This window comes from Mesoplodon densirostris, chromosome 15, assembly GCF_025265405.1.
Source record: "Mesoplodon densirostris isolate mMesDen1 chromosome 15, mMesDen1 primary haplotype, whole genome shotgun sequence".
In the NCBI taxonomy this organism is placed as follows: Eukaryota; Metazoa; Chordata; class Mammalia; order Artiodactyla; family Ziphiidae; genus Mesoplodon; species Mesoplodon densirostris.
The window spans coordinates 65329198-65343419 of record NC_082675.1 but is presented as its reverse complement, the minus strand read 5'-3'; the positions used below and the strand labels follow the sequence as shown (position 1 = coordinate 65343419).

The window sequence follows — 14222 nt, the reverse complement described above, 5'->3', positions numbered from 1 at the left end:
CATTGTTAACCAGGTCTAATATGAGAGACTCCATCAGGGAGTTGGACCACAGTAATAAGCTGATGGAATCTTAACCATTTCACTCTTTCTGGGACTTTCTGGATTGCCCCATCCTTGAAGTCCCAGTTCAAGTCCCATCTCTGCTGTGAAATCTTCCTTTCATTCATTCATTCATTCATTCATTCAGCTAGAAAATCTTTGGGGTGCCAACACTGTGATAAGTACAGATAAGTATACAAAGAGTATAAAGCATGCCCCCAGTTGCATTCTGGTAGGGGAGATTCCTTCATTCAACAAATATTGGTTGAGGGCCCATCATGGTCTAGGCGCTGCACAAGGCTTGGGGCACATGGCAATGAACTAGGCCAACATGGCTCCTCCCTTCCCAGTGTATTAAGTCTGGTGAGGGACACAGATGTGTGAGCAGCCAGTCCCACTACACTATACTCAGTGGCACAGTGGAGGGAAGTTTGGGGAGCAATGAAGCTTATAGATAGGCTTTTGCTCACAGGGCCAGGGCAGTTTTCCCTGGGGGTGATTCACCTTGTACTTAAATAATCACAAGAGAAGGTGGTGACTGCTCAGTACCACCTGCGAGGTGCACATGAGGATTAGTGCAACAGCACCTGCAGAGGGGAGGGCTCCTCCAGCCATGGAGAAGTCTTCCTGGAAGGAGTGAGCTTTGAGTTGGGTCTGAAAACTTCCAGAATGACTCCAGCCCACCCTGGTCTTTCTCTCTCCAGAAGCACTCCCAGGCTGTTTCACAAAGTTAACTCAACTGTTTTTGATATGTTGACACAATTTTTCTCCATCTTGCTTTGTTTTGTTTTGTGTGTGTCCCCTGCCCACCCCTTATGTCATAAACCCTTGGAAGACTCTGGGGACCAATGGTGTCTCTTGGGTCCCCCCAGACTAGCTTGGTGCTGGAACTGGACAAAGGGCACAAGTCTGGGAGCCCAGGTGTGTGGGCAGGTACTCCTCATTGCCCCTTTCTGCCCTCCCCAGCACACATAATGCTCGAGGGAAATCAGTGCAGTGCCATGAGGGTGGGGACTTCTGAGTAGGTTCAGGGAAAGCCGAGCCTAGGCTCTGCCCAGGAAAGGTCTTTAAATAGAGCAGAGGGTGCTCGCTTCGGCAGCACATATACTAAAATTGGAACGATACAGAGAAGATTAGCATGGCCCCTGAGCAAGGATGACACGCAAATTCACGAAGTGTTCCACATTTTTCAAAGAAATTATTAAAAGGAAAAAATTGTTATTTAAAAAGAGCAGAAGCAAAGTGTCCATATCTCTGTAACTTAGGTAGAATATAACGTGTATCATAATTATTGTTTGTATCATTATTATTTAAGAAACATAAAAAATGTTTCATAATTTAAAATAAAAATTAAAAGATTGTGTATGAGTTAGAACTAAGTTTAGCCGCATATTTAGAAAACCCCAAATAAAAGTGGCTTTTAAAAAAAAATACAGCAGAGGAACACTGTCAGCGTAGCCTGAGGGAGAATTTGCTTACACTTTAGATTATTCACTTATATTGGGAACATCAACTGAATTAAGCTTTGAATAACAAGGATTCTATTTTCAGAAAAGTCATGAGGACAATTAAAGGTTGGCATTTTCCTCCCGAGATCTGCCATCAAACCATGTGGCTTAATTTCGGAAGCCACCAAGTGTTCAGGTAATGCAGTACAGGAGTAAGACATAAAAAGGAGCGTTTGCCCACAGCAGGACAGCCCAGGCAGCCACCAGCCTCTGGTGGCTTCCCAGGTGCCCAGAGGTATGATGGTGGGCAGGGCCGATGTGGTGAGCTTGGAGTGCCGTCTCCTTTCTTGAGGCCTTTTAGACAGAACAAACCACCAGCCTAAACTCAGGGTGTAGTCTTTAGATGGGGCTGAGCTAAATGGCTTTCCAAGGTTTCCTGTTCTGCGTGCTCACAGGTGGTAGGTATTGCCCCAGTGTTCTGGTCTGAGGACTTTGGCAAGGAATCTTCCCACTGCTCCTGATATATCCTCCCCATCCATCTGTCTCCATGCCCGACACCACGTGTAAAAGAGGTTAATTCTTTCTGGTGGAGATATGTCCTTCCTGGGAGTTCCTTGCAGTAACACAACTTCCTCTAGTAAGCAAGCCAGCATCCTTCATCTTTCAACACAGTTTCTGGACACCTAGTATGTGCCCAGCATGGTCCCCAGAGTTGGGGACACAGCAAGGAGGCAAACAAAGTGCCTGCTCTCTTGGAGCTTACATTGTGGAAGGGGAGATGATAGACCGTAAACAAATATATAGTCGATTAGGGATGGTGGGGCTGCTGGGAAACATAAGACAGGATGATGAAGCAGTATTCTATTGTGTGTGCGGTGGTCAGGGAAGGCTATTCTCATGGTTCAGAGCTTCCAGAAGGACTGCAGTCCACTCTGATCTTTCTCTCTCCAGAGCTGTAGAAGAACTCCCAGGCTGTCTCATCAAGTTAACTCAACTGTTTCTGCTGTGATACATACTTATTCTCCATCTTGCTTTGTTCTGTTTCGTGTTTGTGTCCCTTGCCCAGCCCTTATATCAGAAGCCCATTGACTTTATTATGTATTATTTATTAGTGTCTTGGGAAGTTTGAACCGAGGCCTCAAGAACATGAGCCTGGGCCAAGAGGCTCTGAGGGAAGCCTCCAGGCAGAGGAAATAGCAAGTGTAAAGACCCCAAGGCGGGAGAGGCTGGTGTCTTGGGAACAGCCAAGAAACCGGAGAACTGGGTACCCGGGTGGAGAGGGACAGTGGTGGGAGCTGAGGTCAGATTGTGGGGCAAGACAGGCTGTGCAAAGGGCCTTGGGTCGTACTCTGGGCTGCACGAGAAGCCATGGGGAGCCTCTGAACAGAGGAGGGCCATGATATGATGATGCTTTACACGACTACTCACCAGCCATGACCACCTTGGTGTTCTGTGAATTGAGGCTAGAGGGAAGGGCAGGGGCTGGAGACACCAAGGGCTCTAAAGGCCAAGAGAGGGACCTGGGACTTTATCATGAGGTCACTGGGGATCCATGGAGGATTTTAGAGTAAAGGAGTTAGCGCGACCCCTCAGTTTGGAACAGAGGGCACTAGCACAGAGAAGTGAGGCCACCTATCCCAGAACACACAGCTGGATAAAGATGGAGCTGGGAGGGAAAGCCAGGCCTTCAGACTCCCATTCCAGTATGAGGTTTCTCCTGAATAAGAGGAAATATTTATGGAGCACATTCTAAGTGCCATGCATAGCTCAGGTACCCACCCACCTAATTTTCAGAACAACCCTAAGAGGTAGACATGATTACTATTCTCATCTTACATAGAAGGAAGCAAAGTACAGAGGGGCTGAACAATGCATCTGAGGTTACAAGGCTAGTAAGTAGTAGAGCTGGGATTTCAACCCAGGCAGAGTGGATCAGGAGTTCATGCAATTAACCAATGTGCTACAGGGCTTTGCTAAGTCTTCTGGACATGTAGGCATGTGGGTGGGGCACTGGGCCCCAGGACCAGTTAATATGATGTTTCCGGGGCCAAGCCAGCTCCAGACTTGTCTGGACTCAGGCCCCTGTACTTTTCCTGTAACCCCGTCATTAGTTATAGGATGGACTGACTGCTAAACATGAGGTTGGCTGCTGCTCAGTCACCCCAGATCTGATGCAGCCACACCTCCGTTCCGGAGGCCGGAAAGGGCTCTGCTTAGAGTTTTTATAAAAAGACTGTGTTCCTTAATTACTTCAACCCTTGCTGTCCTGTGCTTTTCTCTTAGCTCAAGATGGCCTTCCACATGTACTTCCTGAGTCCAGGGCTGGCTTCACATGTAGGCAAATAGTAGGGGACAATGCTAGGGCTCTCAGAGACTTCCCCTTCCTCACCCACTTAAACTTCTGACCCTCCTGCTGGTTGGAAGTTGCTTGAACAGCTCCACTTGACTACACGGGAGAACTATCCAGAGAGTGTATAAAAAGTCCTGATGCCTGGGTCCCACCGCACACCAAATGAATCTGACTTTCTGGGGTTGGCCCCAGGCAACAAAAAGTACTTTTAAAAAGCTTCCTGGGGCTTCCCTGGTGGCGAAGTGGTTAAGAATCCGCCTGCCAGTGCAGGGGACACGGGTTCGAGCCCTGGTCCGGGAAGATCCCACATGTCGCGGAGCAACTAAGCCCGTGCGCCACAACTACTGAGCCTGCACACTAGAGCCCGTGAGCCACAACTACTGAAGCCCATGCGCCTAGAGCCCGTGCTCCGCAACAAGAGAAGCCACCGCGATGAGAAGCCTGCGCACCGCAACGAAGAGTAGCCCCTGCTCACGGCAACTAGAGAAAGCCCGCGCGCAGCAACGAAGACCCAACACAGCCAAAAATAAATAAATAAAATAAATAAATTAAAAAAGGAAAAAAAGAAGAGCTGCCTGGGTGATTCTAATGTGCAGCCAAGTTGAGAATCACTGGCCTGGACCTTATTATAGAGAGAAAGTGGTGTGTCCAGGGTCACATGGAAGGGTTGGAATGAAAATCCAGGTCTTCTGTTTCCTAGAACAATGTCCTTTTCCAAAAGAAATATAGGTTGGAAAAGGCAAGGCTTCTTGGGGAGGGGCACTTGAATATCAGTGTACATAGATTTTTGGATGATGGAGGATGCATTATGAAAGTGAAGAGCGGGCCCAGGGCAGGGGAACTGAAAGGAATGGGCCTGGAACAAAAGCTGAGTTCTACCAACGTTACTGCTCAGCCAAGGACGGGCACTGCCAGGGTCGCAGCCATCAGCAGCATAGCTTGAAGGTACGGGCCACAGACCCTGCCCCTGGCTGAGAAAGAAAACATGTGGACAGCCTCCATTGAGGGTGAGTAGCATGCGAGCTTCAGCCAGAGCAACTGTTCTCTCGAAAGGATCACATTCATCAGAAATGCTCTCCTTAGAGGATTCAACACCTAGGAGGAGAGTATGCTTCTCCACTGAGGCCTCAGCTGTGGGAGACACTGAAGGAACAGGACTCGGGGGAGGGCTGCGACTCAGCGCTGGGGGTAGATGCAAAGGAGAAATGGCCCCCCGTCAGGAAATTCACAGCTGCCTTTTTATCCATTAGCCCTCAGTGCCTTTGAAGATCTGGGTGACCTCTCTGCCATAAACAGTCCAGAATGCCAAGTCTCCGGGGTGGTTTGATGGTATGAATCACCCAAATTGGAAGACGAAAGGTATCGGGGAAGGAATGAAAACGATTCCTTCTGCAAGCTCTGGATACATCCCAGAATCTCTAGGGGGAGACGGGAGTTGGGGTCAGGGAGGAGGAGCCTGGGGGAAATCTCTGCGACTGATTCTCAGGCTTTCTCCTTGCCTGCCTGCCTGTTTCCTTAAGAGGCACTAAAGCGTTCCAGCCTGCAAGCCACCAGAGGGCACCCGTAGACAGGGCTTGGAAGGGCAGCGGGGTGGCACCGCAGAGGGAAAAGCACACACACAAGCTGCAATATACTGAGTAGGCCCAGGAAGCTGGAAGGGGGCGTCCGAAGCCACACCCAGCCCCTGGCCTTTCCCATACAATGGCCACGACCACCCTCCCTTCCTGGTGGCTGATGCACCCAAACAATCCCTGTAGGATCTGGCTCGGTGACAGGCTGGGATTTTCTTTGTCCTTGTATCCAAGATGAATTTGAAAAAGTCGAGTTCTCTGTAGAGTACAAAGACTGGAATGGGCTAAAGATGCCACTTCCTTAGCCCACCTTGAGGGCCAACGGACCCAGTCCCCAAACTAATGATCTGGTGACAACGGCCAGTGATGGTGTTAGCCCAAACCTACGTATATGTACCTACATTTCTTCTGCACTTATCACACAGAATGAGAATTATCTGCTTATTTACATGTCTCCAGAACTTGACTGAGTTCCCTGAGAGCAGAAACCATATTCTACCAGTCTCTGTTCCCAGTTAAACTGAAATCTATGTCACATATATAGACCATTTGGTCCCATTTCCCCAGGGAGACCTGGAAGACACCAAATGCACAGAGCCTGATTGGATCTCAAATAGAGAAAACCTTTCTGTTTCACGGCCGGGAATTATTTCCAAGTAGGCTAGTCCATGACTCTAGGACAGAGGTCAGCAAACTATAGTCCCCAGGCCAAATCTGAACCATTGCCTGTTTTGTAAATAAAGGTTTATTTGAACACAGCCAGGGCCATTCATTTATGTAGTGTCTGTGGCTGCTTTTGTGCTACTGCGGTAGGGCTAAGTAGTTGCCAAAGAGATCATGTTGTCCGCAAAGCCTAAAATATTTGCTCTGGGGGGCCCTTTACAGGAGAAGTCTGCGGACCCCAGTTTCAGGAGGACAAATGGCGCATTGACATCTGGCTGGTAGCAGGGTCCCTCCCTCTGGACTCGGGGACACAGTGAGGAAGGCAGTGTCACTGAGCCTCTCAGGACTGAAAACCAGGCCCTGGGCATGCCCAGTCTGCTCTGTGGGGACAGACAGCCTGGCTGAGGGGCCACGGGTCTCGCGTGGGTCCTTTTAGTTCCTGGTTTGGGGCTGCAGTGCTGACGTCTCCTAGCAGAGATTGGGAGGGTCTGGCCGTCTTACAGCAACTCTGTTGTCTCTCTCTAAAAAAAATTTGTAAGCAGTTTTCCTGAGATATAATTCACATACCACCCATTTAAAGTGTACAACTCTATCCATTGTCTTTTTTTTTTTTTTTTTAACAGTACGCAGGCCTCTCATTGTTGTGGCCTCTCCCTGTTGTGGCCTCTCCCGTTGCGGAGCACAGGCTCCGGACGCGCAGGCTCAGCGGCCAGGGCTCACGGGCCCAGCCGCTCCGCGGCATGTGGGATCCTCCCGGACCGGGGCACGAACCCGTGTCCCCTGCATTGGCAGGTGGCCTCTCAACCACTGCGCCACCAGGGAAGCCCTATCCATTGTCTTTTATCCGCCTCATCCTGTGACTTTTTTTCTCCCCATTTCCTGAAGCTACACCTGTATGAACTTGTTCTCTGTAAAGATTTCAGTGAATTCATTCTCACTCAGGTGTAAGTGAGTGAAGACAGTATGATCACCTAGAATCTCTGGGTGACCAGTTCCATGCAGCATTCTTCTGTCTCAGGTAGGTTTTCCAGAAGTAGAGGCTGAGATGGAGTTTGAGGGGCAGAGGAAGATGCCCACAGTGATGCAGTTCCAACAAAGCCTTGGCCAACCTAGCTCTGAAGTGATTACTGTCCATCGGGGTGTCCTGCAGCGGGCCTGGAGGTCGAACCTTTGTACCCTTGCTGCTCCCCATCACCACACATGAGCCCCAGGGGAGGAGGCTCCCTGCAGCTGAGGCCAAACCTGAAGAGCCGATGCTGGAGGCTGATCACTGACCATTGACCACATTCCCCACAGCTGGGCAGCAATCCTTCTTCAAAGGGGCTCTAGGGGCCACATCTCCACATGAACCCCACTCTTTTACAGAATCCCGTCACCCAGTGGTCAGCTAGCTCCTGCCTCCACTCTCCCAGGACCAGGATGCTCCCTTCCTGCTGAGGCGGCCCACCTGCCTTTCACAGGGCTCTAGGCTTCCCTCTGCTGAGCCCAAACCGAAAACAGGTGAGTGCTGGTCTGGGTTCTGCCCTCTGAAGCCACATGAATCTATCTCCGTGACAGTAGGGAGCCTCCCCCAACCCTGCCCCCACTCTGATCTCTCCATCCATTCTGCATGAGATGCATGTCCATCATCTCTGTCCAGACTAATCTGGCCAATTAGTCCAAGTCCCTTGGAGGTGTGGTTCCAGCTCTAAATGCAGCGCTTCAGGAGGACCTGCCAGGGTGCTCGGACCCGCAGCAGCATGTCCTTTGTGTTCTGGAGGACAGAGTCAAATCACAGTGTTGACTTGATGGAAGTTTATCAAAATCCTCAGCTGTTCTCACCAGCTACTGCTAATCCGCACAGCCCCAGACTGTCCTGCTGGAACTGGCTTCCCAGATCCAAGGAGAGAATCTCAGCCTTGTCTCAGTTTGGTTCAACTTTTAGACCATTCCCAAGGGAATTTGCATTTTTACAGAAAAGGACAAGTATCTGATGAGGGATTTCTAGTTGATGAATTTCTAAAAATTCATCAAAATATGAATTTTTAGCCCTGGAAGTTCTGGTGTCCCTGAAAACACCTGTAGATTGGTGCTTCAGCTCAAACAACTTTAGCATGAAACCCCTTCCTGGATGGTCTCTTTATTTTAAGATATAGGGAAGATAGTTTCTATCCTAACTCAGTAATAATATGGAAACGAATGTAAAATTTACATGAATTTATAAGGGAAATTAGAGCATTCAAAGTCACTTCACACCTCCTTTGGGCAGCTTTAGACCCTATCCAGGCCTCTCTGGAGTAGGGCACATAGTCACTCTCTAGGTAGGGGTATTTGATGTAGATAATTGTATTGTCCAGCCCGGTAAAGATGGTCACGCACAGCCAAGACACAGACAAGAAAAGCAACCAAAAAGAACCAAACCGACACCCTATCTGCCATTCTAGCCCACTGGATTTCAGAGCATGAGTGTCCTTCAGAGATGAGCTAGCTGATTCCTTTGTTTTATAGGTACAAACACTGAGACTCAGAAAGGAAAATCACTTGCTCAGGGGCACATATGGAACCAGATTTATGGTGCCCTGATTCTGAGTCTCACTCATGGCATTTAATATGGGTGGTGCCAGGGAGGTGCCACTTGGAGGGAGGGGGCTGTGAGGTTGGAACGTGAAGGTGTGGAGGAGCTTCTCAGGTTCTGTTCCTGGTGATCAGAGTTACAGATGCAATCCTGCAGCTGACTGGCAGGAGCTACCAAGGGCCACGCATGCAATCTCTCCACCTGTGAGATGGTCCTCTTCATTTATCCAGCTTGGGTTTTGGGCTCTTCTTTTGGTTGAATGCTCATGTTTATTAGACAGGGTTAACAGTGTCAGTTTGTGTCTAATACTGTGTTACGATGTCCAAACGAATTTTCAAGTATCCCTGCATATAAGGAGCTTGCAGTCTAGTGGACCACGTCATACACACATGACACACACGTGAACACTAATGGTGTGATGCAGAAAAAAAATCTCCCTGTGGGTAGCCTCAGCCTGGGTGGCTGATCAGGGGTTCATCCCAGATCCATTCTCTGTGTGTAAAGCTAACATCAGAGCCACCTTCCATGACCTGAAGAGGAAGCTACAGTTTCTTTGCCAACAGTCATTTCAGATGGTTGATCCCCTCCCCCCATCAATTCTTATGGAAAACAAGACAGATTTTCCCCCAAGTCCCAGAAGACTGCCTTCCTTAATCCTGGCCCTGGGGCTGTGCTCATGACCTTGTCATTCGGCAAAGAGTGAGGAAACAAGTGGGACTGGGGTTTCCAAAATGTAAGGCATAGTCCTTGCCCTTGAGAAGCAGCCAGTTGAGGGAAGACTAACTTGAACTTGAGAACAGTAAAGAATGAGGGTGTGGTTCTGACTGTGACTGGGGAACAGTTCTTAGATGGGAAGGATTATGGGGACTGAGTAATTAGAAAAACCTTCTAGGGTGCGGTCACTTGTGCTAGGTCCTAGGGCACCAGTACAAGAATACCATGCTTGGAGCTTGGGGTACAGGTTTAAATTGGGGGTCACCCAAATTAATTTTGCAAAGGGACTCAGTTCCTTTGCCCTTAGAATTAATTCCCCACCCATGGTGTCCACAGTGCCTAACAGTTGTGTGACACCCTAAAGTCAGGAAAAGTCTATCTACCCCATCAGTGTGCATTTTCTCAGATTGGTCCTGCTTTTGCTGCCTTTCCTGGCTCTTTCCCCCCAGTTGTGAGTCTCCGTAGTTTCCTTCGGCCTCAGTTTCCCCACACACAGAATAGACAAGAGGTCTATTCCCCCGCTCCTTTCTAAGAAGGCTGGGAAGATAAATAGCATAATAAGCCAGACCATTGTGGTGCAAGCCCAGTGAAATATTATGCAGGAATACTTCATTTAAACTATTCTCACTCAGTCTGTGAAGCATTGCCACAAAGACTGCTGGAAGAGGAATTTCAGACAATGATGGCAGCCTTTTTTTCCATTCATTCAACAAAAACAAACGTTTTTGAGTTCAAAGAATGGAGGAAGGACAGCCACCCGGCAACTATGCAAGTGGATTTCCTGGTCACCTTTCTTAAGTGTCCTCGGGGTGGAGCAGCCGGTATTGGATGTGGCGCTTGGAGATGTGGCACTTGGAACCAGCTCGGCTGCTAGGGCAGACCACAACCAAACCAGTAAATGCTTTTCCAGATGCTGCAAACCAGCCTTTCTGGGCTGGAGAGTGCGAGGCGAGCTGGACGAGGGCCTGCAGGCTCCAGGGCTCCAACCCGTCCCATGTCAGGAATCAGCTGAAGACTGATGTCCCCTTTTCCAAAGAGGAGGCCAGGACACTTCCAGGACGAGAGCCCGGGAGGAACCCAGCTTTGGAGACCTTGGCAGGAGATCTGCCTTCTGCCCCTGGAGCATGGTCCCAGAGTCTTGGCAGGAGGCCATGTTATGATTGGCATCCTCAACGGTGGGAGAGGAAGCCGACCATGGCTGGACATCCTGTGCCAGTTTGGACAACGGGCTGGGAGCGCCTTTCAGAGGAGTCCCGAACCCCGAGCACATACAATCCCACTGCTTTCACTCAGCACGAAAGTCTTGGTTCTAAGTTCAGCGCCAGATGTGACTTTCAAAATGCACAAAAGGAGCACAGGATTTCAACAAACAGAATCTTGCACGGCGTTTGACTGTAATGGAGCAGTCATCACTGGCCACCATCCTCCACGCGTTTGAATTCGTTTAAGCCACCTTTCTGGTGGAGGGGTCCTGCTACAAAGAAACTAGCTACTGGGTGTGAGCGTTTCTCCCTAGAGTTGGATTTGGAGAACTGCTGGGGCCGAGTACTCAGCACCATTAGGCAGTGATTGGCATGTGTTTCCCTGAGTCTAGAGATGGGGAGCAGGGTACATCGGTGGCAACATCCCTGGGAGTCGGCACTTCTGGAATGGAGTCCTTTCTAGGCCACTAAACAGCATATGTCTTCAGGCAATCAACTCCCTCCTGGCTGGCAGATTCTCAGCTTCCTTCTAGCTCCAAAATTCTAAACAGGAGCGTTCCAAGTGCAAGTGAAGACTATATTTTTAATACGAGTACAGGGTTGTCGGCAATCTCCAGTAAAGGTAAAAATTTTCATGAGTCCGTGGACATTTGATATCATTTAAAATCATTATCTATATAATAGATATATAGTTTATATCTCTCTCTATAGATATAATAGTTTAAAGACAGTTCTAGTTGGATCTGGATAGCTAGAAAGGACAGAAGTCCACTCAAACTAGCTCAGGATAAAAGGATGTTTATTGGACCCCGTAAAACCTAGGGTCAGGGCAGGTCTTGCGGAGGCTGGAGCTGGGAGCTGGAAAGTTACTAGGAATGGAGACTGTGTTCATTCATTCTCTTTCTTCCTCTACTATTAGCTTCCTCCGCTTACCCAGAGGCCTTGCTCCCTCATAAATATCACATGGCTTCAGCTTGCTATGGTGCTGACTTCGCCCTCCCTCTACTTTCCCTTGAAACCTCACCACTGATGGATGGGTCAAGTGTCCATCTTTGTTCTAATCAGCCTTGCGAGGAAGGAGAGTGACGTGGTGCCTGGATGGTGGACAGGAAATTTCTCTAGGAAGAGCTGGAACGGGGCAGGTGGGAAACCTGTGCAGGACAGGAGCATCTTGACTGCACTGCAGCCAGCCTCTCTCTATATGGCTCCTGGGAATGCTCATCCTGTGGTTCTTCTTTTATTCTGGTGGTGGCATTGACTGCTCCTTTGATGGTTTTCTCTTGCTGCCTGTCCCGTAGGTTTTGGTGTTCCCCAAGCTTCTACCCTTCCTCATCTTCCCTTTGCTAGGTCCTCAATGAAGGATCTAGTATGTGCCAGACACTGAGGATACTGAAGAGAACAAGACACAGTCTCCATCTTCCCAGGATTTCCAGCTTAGTGAGGAGACAAATAGCTACAGTTGGTTATGATAAGCTCTGTGATGGGACGGGAGAAGGGGTAATGGTAACGTATAACAAGGACCTAATTATACGTTAAGCATATAAGCATCCAGCAAGGATGCTCCGAATCTGTTTTCAGCTCCAATCCTATCTTGAACTGCAGACCTTGTATTTGCCACTGCTTACTAGACATCTCCACCTACAATTCTGTAGCAGCCTTAGATTTAAACATATCTACAATGGAAATGATTATATCCTACCTAGAGCTGTTGTAAATCCAGGATGACTTATTAGCTAGGTACCCAGGAGTCCATTGACTCTTCCTTTCTCTGATTACCAGAATCCAATCACTTTCTAGGTCTTAACAAGTCTCCCTTAGGGATGTCTGCTGGATGAGCCAAAGCCATGTGACATGGGATAGATGTCTCTATCCCCACCGCCACCATTTTTTATTCAAATACATATCATCTCTTTTGCTCGCTCTCACAATAGCCTCCAATTTTTCCTTGGCTGGTTTCTCCCTCCCCTTGCTGCCTCTCCTTGCCCCGTATCTATCAACAAACCACATAGCATCGAGAGTGAAGTTTTGTTTGTGTTTATGTTTTCACTTAGCTCTCATTCAGCCTAAAAAAATCTTTTTTCCCCATTTTTCAAATATAATTTGAGACCATTGAATCTTTTAGAATATGTTAATTGTGCATGCAACAATACAAATATATTTAAAATGTTTTAAAGATTTTTTTACACTGAAGTGTAGTTGATTTACAATGTTGTGCTAGTTTCAGGTGTACAGCAAAGTGATTCAGTTACACACGTATATGTATTTTTTTTCAGATTCTTTTCCATTATAGGTTATTACAAGATACTGAGTTTTGTTCCTTGTGCTATACAGTAGGAAAAAGCTTGAATCTTAGTGTTTTGTTATTTGTCTCAGCATTCTCGCCAAAAAATTACATTTTATGTTAGTTTTTCCATTTATATAATCAAATATCCAACCCCATTTTTTTACAGTGTGTGTTTTCCCCAGTGTTTGCCACATTTTAGGGTCCCATCTGTGTATCAGTGTATCTCTGGACCCTCTATTTGGTTCTACTGGCATATTCTTTCTTCTGTGCCAATACTACTCTTAATTTTTACAGTTTTCTAAAAAATCTTAACATCTGGTAAAGTAAGTCCCCTGCCATTTTGTTATTCAGTTGCCTCGGCTATTCTTAGATCTTCCTGTGTGTGTGTGTGTGTGCGTGTGAGTGAGTGTGTGTGTATAGCATGAATGTTTCCTGGATTTTGAAACAAGTTATGCTAAATAAGCATAAACAGTTTGGAAGACTGAGCATATATGACAGAGCTGTGACATTTCAAAATATCAACCACATTATAAATACTGACCTGCACAATTGTTCCTGTGCCTCATTAGCTATGAAATACCTTTTCCTTGTATGGCATTTTGCAATTTTTCGAACCTGATGGGATGGTAAGAGCCAGTATTATTTCCACCATTTTACTTTAAAACATTTTGCTTTTAAAGTTTATATTTTTATCAAAGTTATACATAGGCACAGTCAAATTATTTTACAAGCTTTGCTATGAAAAGTAGCTGTCCCTTATCCTTTCCCCCAACATCTCCCTCCCTGGAAACAGTCATTCTCAACTCTGATTATTTTGGTACTTATTTCCATGGCTTTAAATAATATTTCTAAACTTGTATTGCTACCTCATAAATTTTTTTCAGTTTTAATCATTAAGTTTTAAGTATTAGTCCACTGAGGATTTCTCTGCTCCATCCACTTACGTGCTCCTTGCCGCAGCCCCTTAGTATGTTGGGTCATAATTTTGGATAGATGGATATTTGGGGTTCACATTAATCTGACTGTGTAAACCCATGTAGTGAACCACGACGACTTTCTTTCTCTACACACCTTTTTGTTTCTCTTACCTTGCTTTTTCATTTACGCATATCTAATTCAATCACAAAGGCTTCAACAATTGTCTCATTCTCCCCTTCACTACTGTCAGATGTTTAGTCAGCTTAATCTTCTGAGGAGTCTTTCCTGGAGATTTCTGATGTGCTCCAATGTGGGCTGGAAGACTCTACGTCTGGTGAACATCTGCCATTCTGGGCCTTTCCTTCGTCACCAATCTCTCTTTCACCTTGGATCTCCTGGGTCCCATTTCTTCCTTGTTATTAGTTTATTTCTTGGTTCTGGGGGCATGTTCCTCCAGTAGCTTCCTGGGAAGGAGTGGA

The 14222-nt window shown here is 47.3% G+C and overlaps 1 non-coding gene across 1 annotated transcript; it reads left to right on the top strand.

Moving 5' to 3' along the window:
- Window positions 1-1122: 1122 nt before the first annotated feature.
- On the top strand, window positions 1123-1229 carry LOC132503330 (U6 spliceosomal RNA). The gene has a single exon (XR_009534579.1). It is a non-coding gene; the product is annotated as a U6 spliceosomal RNA (small nuclear RNA).
- The last annotated feature ends 12993 nt before the right edge of the window (window positions 1230-14222 follow it).